Here is a 17,250-nt window from a genome sequence, read left to right as displayed (position 1 = left end):
CCCAGGCTGGCTTCTCTCGGGCCACCCATAGGCACCAGGGACCTGGGCTGGCTTCGTCAGGAAAGACATCTGATCTAATTAGCATATATTATAGACTAGAGGCCTAGTGTACGAATTCATGCATGAGTGGGGTCTAGCTAGCCCACCCCAATGAGGGCTTATCAGGGCTGGGCCGGTGAGCTGGGAGAGAGGAATGTGGAAGGTTGGCCAGCCAGTCCTGCCCCCAATTGGGGGGTGAGGAGGGGTAGGAGAGGCGGTCAGGGGCAGTCAGTGCACATCATAATGACTAGTCATTCCAGTCATTCCGTCATTCTGGTTACTTGGCTTTGATATTTATAGATTACTTACCAAATTTATATAATTCTTTTAGCAAGAGAAAAATTATAACTGTAATTACAAATTAAGTTATAGTAAGTTAATAGAAAAATTAGCTGATGAAAAAGGGAATAAAAATAAACCAATGCCATCTACTATTTCTAGATTGGAAAAAGTATAAATTAGAACCCTAATGTGTTTTGATTTTAAGCAAATTCTCAGTACCCACTAACATAAAGGGAGAAAGCATTATCATAGTGAATATCAAAGAAATTCTTTTAAAATAAAAAATTAGACTCTCATACACTGTTGGTAGGAATGTACTTTGGAAAATAGTTCTGTATTATAAAGTAGAGCTGAACATATGCTCACCCTGTGACCTAGTAACTCTTTTCCTAGGTATATATCCTATAAACACTCTTCTCTCATGTGTACCAGAAAACATGTTCAAGAATGTTCACAGCTGCCGAAACCAGTTTGGCGCAGTAGATAGAGTGTCGGTCTGCAGACTGAGAAGTCCCAGGTTCGATTCCAGTCAAGGGCATGTACATTGGTTGCAGGCACATCTCCAGTAGGGGGTGTGCAAGAGGCAGCTGGTCGATGTTTCTATCTCATTGATGTTTCTAACTCTCTATCCCTCTCCCTTCCTCTCTGTAAGAAATCAATAAAAATATATTTAAAGAAGAAGAAGAAGAAGAAGAAGAAGAAGAAGAAGAAGAAGAAGAAGAAGAAGAAGAAGAAGAAGAATATTCACAGCCACACTATCCATAAATGCCAAAAACTTGAAACAACCCAAATGTCCAGTAAGAGAAGAATGGATAAATTGTAGTATATTCATACAGTAAAAATAGTTAGTTTCCTACTGCTGACAAACAAATTGCTATAAGTTCAGTGGCAAAGCAACACACATTTATAATCTTACAGTTCTGGATATCAGAAGTCCAGGCAGGTTTCCACGGGGCTAAAATCAAGGTGTCAGCAAAGCTATGCTCCTTCTAGAGCAGTGGTTCTCAACCTTTCTAATGCCTCAACCTTTCTAATGCCTCAACCCTTTAATACTTCATGGTCTTAGGTGACCCTGATGGTTTTACGTGACCCTGCTAGCAGTTCTAATGTCGCGACCCACAGGTTGAGAACTGCTAGCAGGGTCGCCTAAGACCATAAAAAAACACAGATATTTACATTACGATTCATAACAGTATCAAAATTACAGTTATGAAGTAGCAACGAAAATAATTTTATGTTGGGGGTCACCTCAACATGAGGAACTGTATTAAAGGGTTGCAACATTAGAAAGGTTGAGAACCACTGTTCTAGAGGCTCTAGAGGAGAATCCATTTCCTTGCCTTTTCTAGCTTCTAGAAGTTGCCTACCATTCTTTGGCTCATGGCCCTATCCTCCATCTTCAAAGCCAGATGAGCAGCATCTTCAAATCTCTCTCTGACTTCTGCTTCTTTCCATCACCACATCTTATTTCTCTCTGACAAAATATATATGCTTTCGTCTTATAAGTGATATATTGAACCCATCTGGGTAATCAAAGATTATCTTTCTATCCCAAGAACCTTAACTTAATCATACCTGCAAAGTCCCTTCTGTCATATAATATGATATATTCACCAGTTTTAGGGAGTAGGACATCAATATATTTGGGGGATCATTACTCTATCTACCACAAAAACTATACTAAAATGAACTGAACTATATGAATCTCACAAAAGACAAAATCAAATAAAACGAAAGTATACATACAATATATGTCCTATGTAAAGTTCAAAAATAAGCAAAACTAATCAATGTTAAATAGGGATGCAAACATAGGTAGGAAGTCTGTTTTTAAAAAAGTAAAGACATGACTTTTCACAAAAATCACAAGAATGGATTCTTTGGGGATAAACAAGGGAGCTTCTGAGATGCTGGCAATGTTTTGTGCTTTTTTTCCAATATGGTTTGTTTTATTTATTTATTTATTTATTTATTTATTTATTTATTTTTACATATTTTCTTGATTTTTTTTTATTGCCCCCTCCCTCCCTCCCACACATCCCCTCCCTCCCCATAGTTTTATGTCCATTGGTTGTACTTATATGCATTTATACAAGTCCTTCGGTTGATCTATTATCTCCCCCTGATATCCCTACCCTCCCCACTGTAATTTGACAGTCTGCCTGTTGCTTTACTTTCTCTGTATCTGTCTCTTGGTTCATCAGTTTATAAAGATCTTTATCATCCACCGATGTGTGAGGTCATGTGGTGTTTCTCTTTCGTTGATTGGCTTATTTCACTCAGCATGATGCTCTCCAATTCCATCCAGGTTGCTGCAAATGATGAGAATTCCTTCTTCTTTATGGCAGCATAGTATTCCACTGTGTAGATGTACCATAGTTTTTGGATCCAATCATCTGCTGACGGGCACCTAGGCTGTTTCCAAATTCTGGCTATTGTAGATTGTGCTGCTATGAACATAGGGGTGCATATATCCTTTCTGATTGGTGTTTCTAGTTTCTTGGGATATATTCCTAGAAGTGGGATTACTGGGTCAAATGGGAGTTCCATTTTCAGTTTTTTGAGGAAACTCCACACTGTTCTCCACAGTGGTTGCACCAGTCTGCATTCCCACCAGCAGTGCACGAGGGTTCCTTTTTCTCCGCAACCTCGCCAATACTTGTCGTTTGTTGATTTGTTGATGTTGGCCATTCTGACAGGTGTGAGATGGTACCGCATTGTTGTTTTGATTTGCACCTCTCGGATAATTAGTGACTTTGAGCATGTTTTCATGTGCCTTTTGGCCTTCCTTCTGTCTTCTTTTGAAAATATTCTGTTTAGGTCCATTGCCCATTTTTTAATTGGATCATTCATCTTCCTTTTATTTAGTTGTATAAGCTGTCTGTAAATGTTGGAGATTAAACCTTTATCAGTGGTAATATTTGCAAATATGATCTCCCACACCGTGGGCTTTCTTGTTGTTTTATTGATGGTTTCTTTTGCTGTAAAAAAGCTTTTTATTTTGAAGTAGTCCCATTTGTTTATTTTCTCTTTAGCTTCCATTGCCCTAGGGGCAGTATCAGTGAAGAAGTTATTTTGGCATACGTCTGAGATTTTGCTACCTGTGGATGCTTCTAGTATTTTTATGGTTTCCCGTCTGATGTTTAAGTCCTGTATCCATTTTGAGTTTATCCTTGTGAATGGTGTAAGTTGGTGATCTAGTTTCATTCTTTTGCATGTGTCTGTCCAATTTTCCCAACACCATTTATTGAAGAGACTGTCTTGACTCCATTGTATATTCGTGCCTCCTTTGTCAAATATTAATTGAGCATAGTGATTTGGGTTGATATCTGGGTTCTCAATTCTATTCCATTGATCTATTTGGAAAATGATCCATTTTTAAAACGACTGATAACTGGCGATGAAAAATGGGTTGTTTACAACAATATCAAGCGGAAAAATCGTGGAGCAGGCCAGGTGAACCAACTCAAACAACATCAAAAGCTGATATTCATCAAAAGAAGGTTTTGTTATCAGTTTGATGGGATTACAAAGGAATTGTCTACTTTGAACTCTTACCACCCAACCGAACGATCAATTCTGATGTCTACATTGAACAACTAACGAAATTAAACAATGCAGTTGAAGAAAGCGGCCCGAATTGACAAATCGAAAAGGTGTTGTATTCCATCATGACAATGCAAGGCCACACACATCTTTGGTCACTCGGCAAAAATTAATGGAGCTTGGTTGGGATGTTTTGCCACATCCACCATATAGTCCTGACCTTGCACCATCTGATTTCTTTTTGTTTCGATCTTTACAAAACTCCTTGAATGGTAAAAATTTCAATAATGATGATGATGTCAAATCGTACCTGATTCAGTTTTTTGCTAATAAAAACCAGAAGTTTTTTGAACGTGGGATTATGATGCTGCCTGAAAGATGGCAAAAGGTCATTGATCAAAATGGGCAATACATTACAGAATAAAGTTATTTAGTTCCATGAAAAAATTCTTTGATTTTCTTTAAAAAATCCGCAATTACTTAGTTGCCGACCCAATATTTTTTAGAGAGAGGAAGGGAGAGAGATAGAGAGCTAGAAACGTCGATGAGAGAGAAACATCGACCAGCTGCCTCTTGCACACCCCCTACCGGGGATGTGCCCGCAACCAAGGTACATGCCCTTGACCGGAATCGAACCTGGGACCTTTCAGTCCGCAGACCGATGCTCTACCAACCGGTTTTGGCGCGATGTTCTATTTCTTGACCACTTGGCTTTATAATTATTCTTTAAAATATGTTTCATGTACTCTAGTATTCTTTAAAAAAATGTTTTATGTACTCCATTATTCTTTAAGAGATATGTTTTCTGTACTTTATGACTAATATATCTTCTACTGCTTATATCTTAAGAACAGTAACAGGTAGTATAATAATATAAACCAGTAGGAGGGAAAGCCAGACACAAAATAGAATAGGCAACAACCACCTAGCAGTGTGACAGACAGCAGGAGACTGTGCAATCTATGCAAGATGAAAAACCAGTTAACCTGTGAGGTGAGCATGAAACAGAAATCTAGGCTCAGAGTAAAGAAATAGGCTTAGCCCAGCTTTTTTGTCTCAGTGGTTGAGCGTCAACCCAATGAACCAGGAGGTTGCTGGTTTGGTTCCGAGTCAGGGCATAAGTCCGGGTTGTAGAGGGGGTGGGGGGGAGGGGGCAGACATGCAGGAGGCAGCAGATTAATGATGTTTCTTCCTTATTGATGTTTCTATCTCTCTATCCCTCTCCCTTCCTCTTTCTCTAAAAATCAATAAAGAAAAAAATTAAAGAAAAAAGACTTAGAATCACATACACAATTTACAATGTCTTCTTATTAAGCTATGAGTATTTTTAGTTTAAGTGCAGAAATCTACTCATCTTTGTTTTTTTTAGTACTAGCAAAATACTTTTTACAGAACAACTTTTCAATAGATTTTTTTGAAATATTTTTTAAAATATGTTTTTATTGATTTTTTTAGAGAGAGGGGAAGGGAGATACAGAGATAAAAAATTGATGAGAAATATCAATCGTCTGCCTTTTGCATGCCCCCAGTGGGCATGCAACCTAGGCATGTGCCCTGACTGGGAATCAAACCTGTGACCTCTTGGTTCATGGGTCAGTGCTCAACCTTTGAGCCATACCAGCCAGACTGAAATAATTTTTTAATATATTTTCATTTATTTCAGAGAGGAAGGGAAGAGGAGAAGGAGAGACAGAAACATCAAAGATGAGACAGAATCATTGATCAGTTGCTTCCTGCATACCCCTATGGGAATGAAACCCAAAACCTGGGCACATGCCCTGACTAGGAATCAAAACTGTGATCTAAGTGGATGCTCAACCATTGAGCAATACCTGCTGGGCTCAACAGATTTTTAATGATTGAAATGTCTTTCACCTCCTATATGTTTTGCTTGATTTTGTAGTCCTCAGGCAAATAATTGAGAGTCAATTTAAAAATTCCACATATAATCATTCAATAAATTATTATGAATACATTAAAGAGTAGAAAGAAGTATAATGCATGGGACAGTGTGATCATATAGTTTCTCAGAGAAGGTAGAGAGGATTTATTGTGGTTTGGTACATTGCAAAATAGCCACAAATTCCTTCCATTCCTAAATATCCTTCCCTTTACAATCGTCATGGCTGCAACTCTCATCAAGAGGCAGAGTTTCGCCGAAACCAGTTTGGCTCAATGGATAGAGCATCGGCCTGCGGACTGAAAGGTCCCAGGTTCGATTCCGGTCAAGGGCATGTACCTTGGTTGCGGGCACATCCCCGGTAGGGGGTGTGCAAGAGGCAGCTAATCGATGTTTTTCTCTCATCGATGTTTCTAACTCTCTATCCCTATCTCTTCCTCTCTGTAAAAAATCAATAAAATATATTAAAAAAAAAAAAAAAAAAAAAAGAGGCAGAATTTCTTTCTCCATCCTGGAAATCAGGTTTGGCTCTGTGACTTGTTTTGACCAACGAGACATCAGCAAACATGACCCCGATGCTTGAAAAGCATTGACGCATTGGAAAGTTGCCTTGCTTTGCTGGTTTGGAACCCAGATTGTGAAGAAACCCAAGCTACCTCACAAAGTGAGCCCAGACAAGTTCAAAAAGACCAGCCAAGCCCAGTCAAACTGCCAACCCATGGAATAGTTAACTAATAGATTATTATTTTAGCCTCTAAACTTTGGAATGATTTGTTTCAAGGCAGAATCTAACCAACTGAGGAGGTAAGCAAAGGAAATGAGCACAGCATACAAGTGCATTGGTAACTGAATGCAGGAGATTAGTCTAAGAGAAAAAGAGTTCTAATTGTGTTTAAAGAATACATAGAACTGAAAGGTAAACTGAGTTAAGACTAAAAATCCGGCTAGATTTTATTCTATTTCAGCAGACAAGGGAGAGCCATTGAAGGATTTCAGAGCAAGGAAGGATATAATATAAGAGGAAAGGAAGATTAGTTAGGACTACTATAATCTAGAAAGGCTAAAGTAATAAAATTCAAAATTATCCTGCATTTGGAAAGAAGCTATATAATTCACTAAACAGATAACAGTGTGGTTTTATAAATGGCATATATAGTTTATGTAAGATTCTTCTCTTTAATAGAAAAATCGGAAATTTATTTTTACCTACAATTTTATTCTCAATGGGAAGTGCTAGAATTAACCATCAAAAGAGCTTAAGATGTGTCTAAAGGGTAAGAAAATGTTTTTACTTTCTTTTTTTAGCATAAAGACAATGTATGGATTTCTAGTGATACTATAACTGTAAAATACGACTTCTCTTTAAGATTTAAATATACCCACCAGACAATTTCAGCTTCTGGCCTCTACAATGTATAAGGGAACAGATTTACCCTCCTACCTACAAACTAGAAAAACAGACAAAATATATGAATGAAACAATGGATTTTAGACACAAGATGACAGGCAGTACAACACAGGGGTCCATGAGAGAATGGAAACAAGTGAAGTAAGCCTTACAAGGCCCCCAACCTCACAGCTTGGGGAGTTAGTTTCCAGGCCACAGCACAGTAACAGGGAACCCAAAGAGAGGCCAGAAACCTCTGTGAGTTGAGGAAACAGAATTGAAAGTTTTGGGGAGGCCAAGGCAGGGCAGAACACTGGAGAGAGCTGCATAGGAATGAGCTCTGGATATCTAGAGAGGGTTCCTCTTAAGGCTTTGGCCGAGTACTTATCAGAGCATGCGTGTGAGGAAACAATCAAGGCCAGAGAAAGGACCACGGGAAAGGGGCAGGTGGAAAAATTCGTGAGGCTCACAAAAAGCCGTAAATAGATTGTATACTCAGCAGAATGAAAAAGACCAAAAGCAATGAGGGCCTTGAATGAATCAAATTATCTTCAATAACTGTACCCCAGAACAAACCCCAAAATATTTAAAGAAAAAAAACAAATATATCCAACACATAACAATATAAAATCACAATGTCTGAATTCAAACAGAATTACCAAGGTTGAAAGCAAAGAGAAATATCACTCAAGAAAAGCAGACCCAGAAATAGTATAGGTGACAGAACTGGCAGACAAGGACTTTGAACAGCTATTATAAATACTATATTCAATATAGTAAAGAAAATATAGAAAAGCATAAGCATGAGAGAAGTGGAAGGTATTTGAAAATTAACTTCTAGACATGAAAAGTATATACGTTAGATCAGGGGTCCTCAAACTTTTTAAAGTGGGGGCCAGATCACGGTCCCTCAGAGAGCTGGAGGGCCGGACTATATGAACTACTAATTCCTACTGTAACACCTCGGCTGCGCTCACTGCCCAAAAAACCTGGCGGGCCGGATCAGACTCCTCTGCGGGCCGCATGTGGCCCGTGGGCCGTAGTTTGAAGACCCCTGCGTTAGATAAAAAGTACATTGGATGGGCCTGGTCATGGTTGCTCAGTGATTGAGTGCCGACCTATTAACCAGGAGGTCATGGTTAAGGGCACATGCCTAGGTTGCGGGTTCAATCCCCAGTGTGAGACTTATAGGAGGCAGCAGATCAATTATTCTCTATCATCGTTGATGTTTCCATCTCTCTCTCCCTCTCCCTTCATCTCTGAAATAAATAAAAATATATTTTTTAAAAAATACATTGGGTGGGATTAACTAACACCAGATTAACCATGGGGGGTGGGTGGGGAAGGGAATTAGTGAACTTTAAGATACAGAAAAAGACTATCCAAAATGAAACACACAGAGAAAAAGACAAAAACCAAACAGAGCATCAATGAACTACAGGAGAACAAAAAAAGCCTAATATATATATACACAAATATATCTGGAGTTCCAGAAAGAGACAACAAAGAAGTTATTTACTCTTTTATTTTGTTGTCAGTTACTGTAACCATATTGTCTTATATAAAGTTTCTCTCCACTTTCAGGAGATACACATTTTAATTTCTGGAAATGTTTATTGAGCCCAGAGACACTGCATCCTGAGGGGAAAAAAAAGCAAACAAAAACACTCTTAAACTTTCCAAATTTGATGAAAACTATAAATATGCCAATCAACCCCCTATTATTAAAGTAAAAAACCATATGCTTTCTAAAGTTATCATGATCTATTATGTAAGTAAATAATATTTAGAATGCATGATCTACATTCTAAAAATAGATTAAAATATAGTTAGATAAAATGCCTATATCATACATCTCAAAAGTCAAAATAATACATTTTTCACAGTATAAAATATTACCTAAGTTATGCTTTAAATTAAACAAGCTGAGGCTTAGACACAGTTTATAAAAACTGTACACCTTCTAAGTTTTCAAGATATCTAATAATACTAACGTAAACAACAGAAATAAGGATCAGAATAGGATAAACCTATGGAATTTTGTTTTTGTTTGAACCCATAGGTGACAGAACTGGCAGACAAGTTCTGAGTGCCGACCTATTAACCCATAGGTTCAAACAAAAACAAAGAAAGTAAAAAGAGATGAAGATTTGTGAATAAAACTCTAAAAAGTAAAAAGAGATGAAGATTTGTGAATAAAACTCTAAACTGCTGATAGCAAAAGAGAAACAAAATTTAGTGACCAATCACACTATAACTGTTCCTTCTAAACTTTCACAGGAGGTAAATTATACTTCCACAGCAGCATGGAATATCTCTGGGCTAAATAAATATATTCAAGAAAAATGTTTATTAAAGAGAAGCTTTACATGTCAGCATGGTTACAATTACAACAGAAAAAAAGTTCTGCTTTGCCTGGCTACCATACTAACAACACATAAACAAATTCTTTCTTTATAGAAAGTACAATGTAATTTACATGGCCAGATTGTAAGGAAAACACTAAATAAATAAGACCCTTCCTTCAGTAAAACGTACTGTAGCCAGATCAGCCAAACAAAGCATGTGTCTACGATCCTCCCACTAACACAAAGAAAAAAAATCAATACTGAACCTTCTCTGTACTAATAGTCATTCTACCTGTATTTAAAGTATTTTAATTTTCTCTTTTTAAAAAGAGCAAAACTGAGGCAAAGAGAGATTAAGTAATCTAAGGTTGTATGATATATTATAGTAGAGATGAGAATAGATTCAAATCTCATTTGGTGCACAATGAAGAGTTCATATTCATTTGTTTAATAAACATTTATTAATGTTAAGAGGTTAGTGGCTAGACTAACCCCATTTTCTAAACCAAGAAGATGCCAGCATATAAGGGATATATTTTTACCTGATTTACAAATGTATTTATATATTTTTAAACTTATAAAGATATTCAAATTAGATCCTAATTACTTCTCATTTGAATATCTACATTTTATAACTCACCTATACACGGGTGGACTCTAGCTAGAGCAGGGGTTCTTCAAACTACGGCCCTAGGGCCACATGCGGCCCGCAGAGGAGTCTGATCCGGCCCGCCAGGTTTTTTGGGCAGTGAGCGCAGCCGAGGTGTTACAGTAGGAATTAGTAGTTCATATAGTCCGGCCCTCCAGCTCTCTGAGGGACCGTGATCTGGCCCCCACTTTAAAAAGTTTGAGGACCCCTGAGCTAGAGAGATTCTAACTTTATTCCTGGAAGACCTCTTTCTTGTAACCTTGCATACCTTCCTACTGGTAATGCCTCATCCTACTAATAACTTCTGAAGTTCAGAGAATGTGAAACATAACAGGAATTCTGCCAGTACTCAAGCAATTGAGGCCTGGGAAAACCCCAAGTAGAAACCCATATTGGAGGGAGGGATGGACTCTTTAGGACAAAAGTTTTCAAAGTGTTCTGACATTCTAAATTTTAGAATCTAAAAGGACCTAAAGCTGTATAACGAGTTGTGTGTACATTTACTAATGTTTATTAAATGTTTTAAATTTAAAAACATTTGCCCTAACCAGTTTGGCTCAGTGGATAGAGCGTTGTCCTGCGGATTCAAGGGTCCCAGGTTTGGTTCTTGTCAAGGGCATGTACCTTGGTTGCAGGCACATCCCGTTCCAGGCTACAGAATTTCAATTGTAGAAAGTAAATATATCCCAGATACCAGGGCCTCTGCTTGGGTCGACAGGGGGCGTGGCCAGCCTACAAACCACCACAGACCCCTCACTCAGGCTGCCCTACACCCCAAGGAAACCCCTACCCTGATCTGGGACACCCTTCAGGGCAAACCAGCTGGCCCCCACCTGTGCACTAGACCTCTATCCTATCTAATAAAAAGGTAATATGCAGATTTACCATCACTCCAACACACAATATGGCTGCCCCCATATGGTCAAAGATACTCTCCCTATGTGGACACAAGATGGCCACCACAAGATGGCCAGCAGGTGAGGGCAGTTGGGAGGCATCAGGCCTGCAAGGGAGAGCAGTTGGGGGTGACTAGGCTGGCAGAGGAGGGAAGTTGGGGCAAACAGGCTGGCAGGGGAGCAGTTAGACATCAATCAGGCTGGCATGGGAGTGGTTAGGGAGTGATCAGGCTGGCAGGCAGAAGCGGTTAGGGGCAATCAGGAAGGCAGGCAGGCGAGCGGTTGGGAGCCAGCAGTCCTGGATTGTGAGAGGGATGTCCGACTGCCCATTTAGGCCCGAATCCACTGGCATCGATTCTAAACGGGCAGTCAGACATCCCTTGAGGGGTCCCTGAATGGAGAGGGTGCAGGCTGGACTGAGGGACAACTCCCATGCACAAATTTCATGCACTAGGCCTCTAGTTGTCTTATAAGCTCTAAAACTGAGATCATTTCTGTCTTTCTCATTGCTGAATCTCTAACTCCTAGCACAGTAACATGGGAAATACTTAACAAATATCCTGTATAATAAAAGCCTAATATGCTAAGTGTCAGGTTGATCGGTTGGCTGGTCAACCGGTCAGCCTTTCAACAATCAAAGGGTAATATGCTAATGATATGCTAAGGCCACTCAACCACTCACTATGACAAGCACTGACCACCAGGGGGCAGACGCTCTGACCGGTAGGTTAGTTTGCTGCTGGGGTCCAGCTGATCGGAATGGAACAAGATGGGTCAGACATGCGCTGGAGCCCTCCCACAATCCCTTCCCAGCTGGCCAACCTCCTGTGCCCCTCCCTGACCCAGATCCTGCACCGGTGGGGTCCCTCAGCCAGGCCTGTGCCCTCTCTCAATCTGGGACCCATCAGGGAATGTCAGAGAGCCAGTTTCAGCCCGATCCTGCAGGCCAGGCCAAAGGACACCACTGGTGCATAAATTTGTGCACTGAGCCTCTAGTTTAATAAATAAATGGATGAGTCTATTGCAATGGTTTTAAAATGATATAATGAGGTTCAGAGAGACTACCTTAAGGGGGCAGCAGTGGAAATGAAAAGGAGAGGTTTTGTGTTAGTTAGAATCAAGAAAGAGGAAGCCAAAAAAGAAAGAAATGAAAATTTTAAGCTTAGATGAGTAAACAGTTATATATATATATATATATATATATATATATATATATATATATATATATATATTTTAAATATATTTTATTGATTTTTTTTACAGAAAGGAAGGGAGAGGGATAGAGTTAGACATATTGATCAGCTGCCTCCTGCACACCCCCTTATTGGGGATGTGTCTGCAACCAAGATACATGTCCTTGACTGGAATTGAATTTGGGACCCTTCAGTCCACAGGCTGACGCCCTATCCACTGAGCCAAACCAGTCAGGGTTACAGTTATATTTTTATTTATAGAATTAAAGAAGGTAAAAGACAGCTGACTTTTGTCTTGGACATGTTGAATTTTTCAAATATTAGACATGCAGCAGAAATGAAATCCTAATTGACTTATTATCTACCATGTGATTTAGCTTCCAGATAATTTTTTTCAAATCAAATTCATGGGCGATATAGCTCATATTTTTCTTTTTAGGTACTCATTTCTTTCCTATGTTACTCTCTTCATCTCCTCCTTATTTGCTATTGAAAAATGTTGATAGGCCTGGCCAGCATGGCTCAGTTGGTTGGAGTGTCATCCCATTAACCATACACGGGTGTGGTCCCTGGACTGGGCATATACAGGAGGCAGCTGATCGATGCTTCTTTCTCATTCTCCTTCTCTCTCCCCAACCCCTTCATCCCTCTCTAAAACACACACACACACACACACACACACACACACACACACAGTTTGCTTAAAAATGACCTGTTTAAGAGATGAAATTTTCTAGCAAAATTGACATTCACATTATGTAAACATACAATTTCAATCTGCATTTTAAACCTACAACCAAGGATCAGAAGATATTACTTACAGAAACTTTCAAGTGATAATATGTATTGTACTTAGACTCAAAATATAGCTCTAAAAACTCAACTTTTCATATAAGACTTAAGGGCTCTTTTATCAAATATGGAAGTATGATACTTAAACTGAAAGCACTGGGTATTTAAAGTATAAAAACTGTAAAAAGTATTTACAACACAAGGATTCTATCCAACGAAGCCTGGGAAGAGGTGGGGGGAAGGGGAATCTACCACTGTCATCACTATTGTTTACAATATAATGGATAATGATAGAGGATGACAAGGAAGTAAAACAGTATAAATATGTTTAATTAAAAAACATAAAAATTGAATTTGTCCTACAATATTACTAACCAAATAAACTGACATAGCTCCATCTATATTTTGAGTCAAAATAGAGCTCAAAAACAGCAAAAAAAGGAATAGAATGGAGTAACTATGAGTAATATACACTCAAGTTGTAAAGATTGTTTGCCAAAACCCATCCTCACACTGTTCATCAACCCATCAGCCAGGAGGTCACAGTTAGATTCCCAGTCAGGACACATGCCCAGGTTGCAGACTCCATCCCCAGTAAGGGGCTGCAGAAGACAGGCAATTGATGATACTCATCTTGATGTTTCTCTCTCTCTCTCCCTCTCCCTTCCTCTCTCTACAATTAATAAAAACATTAAAAACAAACAAAAAGATTGTCTGCTACATATCTATAAAATAATTTTTCTTATCGAAGTTTTTTTAAATGGGAAAAGAAATAAACTATATTTAATATTCCTATTAATTCTCAAAAGATGTTTTATTTTGCTAATCAATTCAACTCCCACTAATTTAATAATGGTCATTAAACATTTTCCCTTGTTATATGTTGCTTTTTTCTTTAAGCAACAAATATTTATCATCTCACTTGAAAGTATCTTAATTGGGTGATTCCAGCTCAAAGTCTCCCAAGAATTGTAATTAAGTTGTCATGTCTATATCTTACTTTTTAACGTTACAAAACTTATAAAGAATTTACTGCCACCCCCCTACCAAGTTAAATTTAAATTCCATGATGGAGGGTGGGAGTGTGGAGGAACTTGGTTCTATAATATTCTTCTACATTGAAAAGCCAATTTTTTATCACTAATTGTCACATTTTAGGCATTTTTATGTAAAAGTTGTCTATACAAATTCCACTTCTAACACTACAAGATATTTGAAGCCCTATATAATTGAGTTCAATTTGCTAATGCAACTTAGCCTAATCTCATGAAGACTTCCTGAGGCATTATAATCATCAGTATTTAAAAGAAAGTGAAAATCTTAAGTCACATAATACAATAGGAAATTCACTAAATTATATATTATCCATAGTACAAGATAATGATCAAGATATGTTATTTTTAGCCCTCTCCTAAAGATCAAATTTGTTTCAATTCGATATCATAAATTAATATAGTCAGAGACTTCAATTTCTCCTTTCCTGAAAGAGGAAAAGGAATATCCTAACATTCTATCAATATAGTATAATTTTTTAAAATGTTAAACTTTTCTTTATAACTATGCTTCAAACATCAATTTCAATATCTTGATAAAAATGCATCATGCAGAAAAACATAAGGTTCTAAATTAGGGGGAAATCTTTTCAGTATGTTTTCAATTTGAATAGCTCACATTATGCCATCCAAGTCCATGCACATATTATTTTAAACTTTTTTTTAGAGTTAAGATGTATTCAAGATTCATAATATTTGTCATCATTACTGCTTCTCTATTTTTTATTTTTTATTTTTTTTAAAGCATAGCCCAGCAGGGTTTGCTCAGTGGTTGAGCTGGACCTATGAAATGGAGGTCACCTATGAACTAGCATATGCCCAGGTTGAGGGCTTGATCCCCAATGTGGGGCAAGTAGAGGCAACTGATCAATGATTCTCTTTCACCACTGATGTTTCTATACCTCTCTCCCTCTCCCTTCCTCTCTCTGAAATCAATAAAAACAAATTTAAAAACACACAAACATAGCATACAATTCCCTCAATTCTTTAAAATCCATCTCTCATCTCCCCTTCCCTCCAAATAAACGTTACTATCTATTCTATTTAGCCAAAAGAAAACAGCACACACATCTCTGTCGTCCATCCCGGCAAATCAGTGTTTTAGACACCAATGCAACTGTTATTAATGACTCAGAACCAAACACTGTAACAACACGCAGAGTGGAATCCTCCGCCCGCGTGTGCATACATGTGCCCATTCATAATAACGTGATCCTCGCACACGCACAAAAAACGCAATTTCTATCGAGTCTCAAAACATCCTTGTATAAGACACGGGCTATCATAAAACGGCGATCTTTCAATGTCCAAAGAAAGAACAATTTCCCAAGCTAAGCGACGAGAGGAGCTAACGCCGGATCAGGCTGCCACCTACCAACTTTAATTCAAAGCAGAGTACAACTCAATGTCATTTTTTTTTTTTTTTTTTAAACCTCCAATGCAGCCGCGCGACGGAAAACAGAATGAACTTCACTGCGGGATAAAGTGTGACGGCATCCCAATGGGCTATTTACTTCTCGGACATGTGTGTGGAGTCCCTGTGTGCGGAGCCTTTTGTCCCTCCCACGGCAACCCCGGGGCTGTCTATCTACATCAGCTTCGTGCACGCAGATGACGAGCAGATCCCGCAGCTCATCCCTTCGCACCTTAAGTAACACAAAGTGGCGGCCTCGCCTCCGTCGTCGTTACTACCCGGCGGGCGGGTTCTACAGCCCGAGGACCCGCTGCTGCGTCTGGGGACGAGGAGCGGGAGCGAAGCGCTCAGAATAGCCTGCGAATCCCGTGTTCGGTCCTGATACCAGAAAGCAGCAGCATGGAGCCAAGGGATATGTGGGTCACACACGGAGAGAGGAAGAAAGCGACGCTCCGCGACCCTCGGAGTTCAAGGAAGGCGCCAAACGCCTCAGGGGCGACGGGGCACACGCCTTCGGGGACACCTTCGGGGACACCGGGGAGCAGCCGCCGACCTCCGATGGGGAGTGACTGGCACCGGCACAAGCCCAGGGCGTGGGCAGCGACCGAGGAGTCCCCGTGCCCTCTCCCTCCGCTCCGGGGTCGGTCGGTGCGCGAGGAGGGCGGCCCGCGCAGGGGGCCAGGCTGGAGGAGGGCGAGGGCCGGATCCTCTCCCCCGCCCCCTCCCCGCTGGCCGCGCCCCGGGGGTTCGGGGGTGTGTCCTACCTGGGCCGTGGCGGGCGCAGGGATTTCGGGCAGAGGGCTCAGGGCCCGGACCCGCAGGGGTCAACCTTCAGCGGGCCGGAACGCCGCCGCCTACCCATCCCCCGCCGCCGACTGCGGCGGGACGGAGCGCGGCTTCGAGGGTCGGCCGTCCGGGGAGGAGTCCCCTCAGGTACGGTCCGCCGTTCACTGGCGGCGGCGGCTGCTGCTGTTCCTGCTGCTGCTGCTGGCCACCCCCCGCCGCAGCTCCTGTGCCAGCCTCCGCTCCTCCTCCTCCTGCCGCCGCCGCCGCCGGCGCGCCCCCACCGCTCCCATCGCCGCTGCGGCGACTACTGCAGCGCCCGCTGACCCGACCCGACGTTATTCTCCCCCTTCGCAACCCGGCACAGCCTAGCCCACCGGCCCCGCCAGTGCGCACGCCCACCTCTCCGCCGCGGGTGCTGATTGGAGAGCGCGTCACCCACCCGCCGCGTCGGTTGGCTGGTCCCATTGCCTGTCAGGAAGGGGGGCGGAGACTCGGGCCGGGAGCGTCTCCGCCCCCCACCGGAGAATTGCCGCTATCTTCAGGTTTGCCTGAGAGGGCGAGTTGCCGGGAAGGGAGCATCACAATAGCAGCGCGCCTGCGCGGGAATTCTGGGGCTTGTAGTTCCAGCCTCAACCGCGGCTCACCGCGGCTCCCCGCGGCCGGGGCCGAGGGGGAGGGCTTCTGAGACTGGTGATTGGAGCGCGGCGGCGTCCTGTAACCTGCGTGGTGGTTCTCTAAATGCGTGGGTGTGAGCCTAGGATTGGGCTTTTCGGAAGAAAATCGGGAATGTTTTTGTCACGTTACGAGTTTGCATCCTCCGAGAAAGGAGGGCCCCGCACCGGAGGCCCTGCCGGGCCACTGGCTCAGAACCAGAGCTGCCAGGGTCTGGCCAATGGACGCTGTCCCCAGACTCGCCTAATGAACCACGCGAAACGAGTCGCCGGTGGGTACCGGGGGTGGGGGGGT

At 41.2% G+C, this 17,250-nt stretch overlaps 1 protein-coding gene across 1 annotated transcript in view; it reads right to left on the bottom strand.

The window, feature by feature from the left end:
• TTBK2 (tau tubulin kinase 2) overlaps window positions 1-16,686 on the bottom strand; it is a 134,989-nt gene extending 118,303 nt beyond the window's left edge. Inside the window, exon 1 of the mRNA XM_084903073.1 lies at window positions 16,263-16,686. The gene's annotated coding sequence lies outside the window, so the exon portion shown is untranslated. The remainder of the gene's footprint in view (window positions 1-16,262) is intronic.
• Between the last annotated feature and the right edge of the window lie 564 nt (window positions 16,687-17,250).

This window comes from Pipistrellus hanaki (assembly GCF_964339955.1).
Source record: "Pipistrellus hanaki genome assembly, chromosome: 1".
NCBI classification, from domain to species: domain Eukaryota; kingdom Metazoa; phylum Chordata; class Mammalia; order Chiroptera; family Vespertilionidae; genus Pipistrellus; species Pipistrellus hanaki.
Note: the sequence above shows the minus strand (reverse complement) of the source record. Positions and strands in the feature narration are given on the sequence as shown.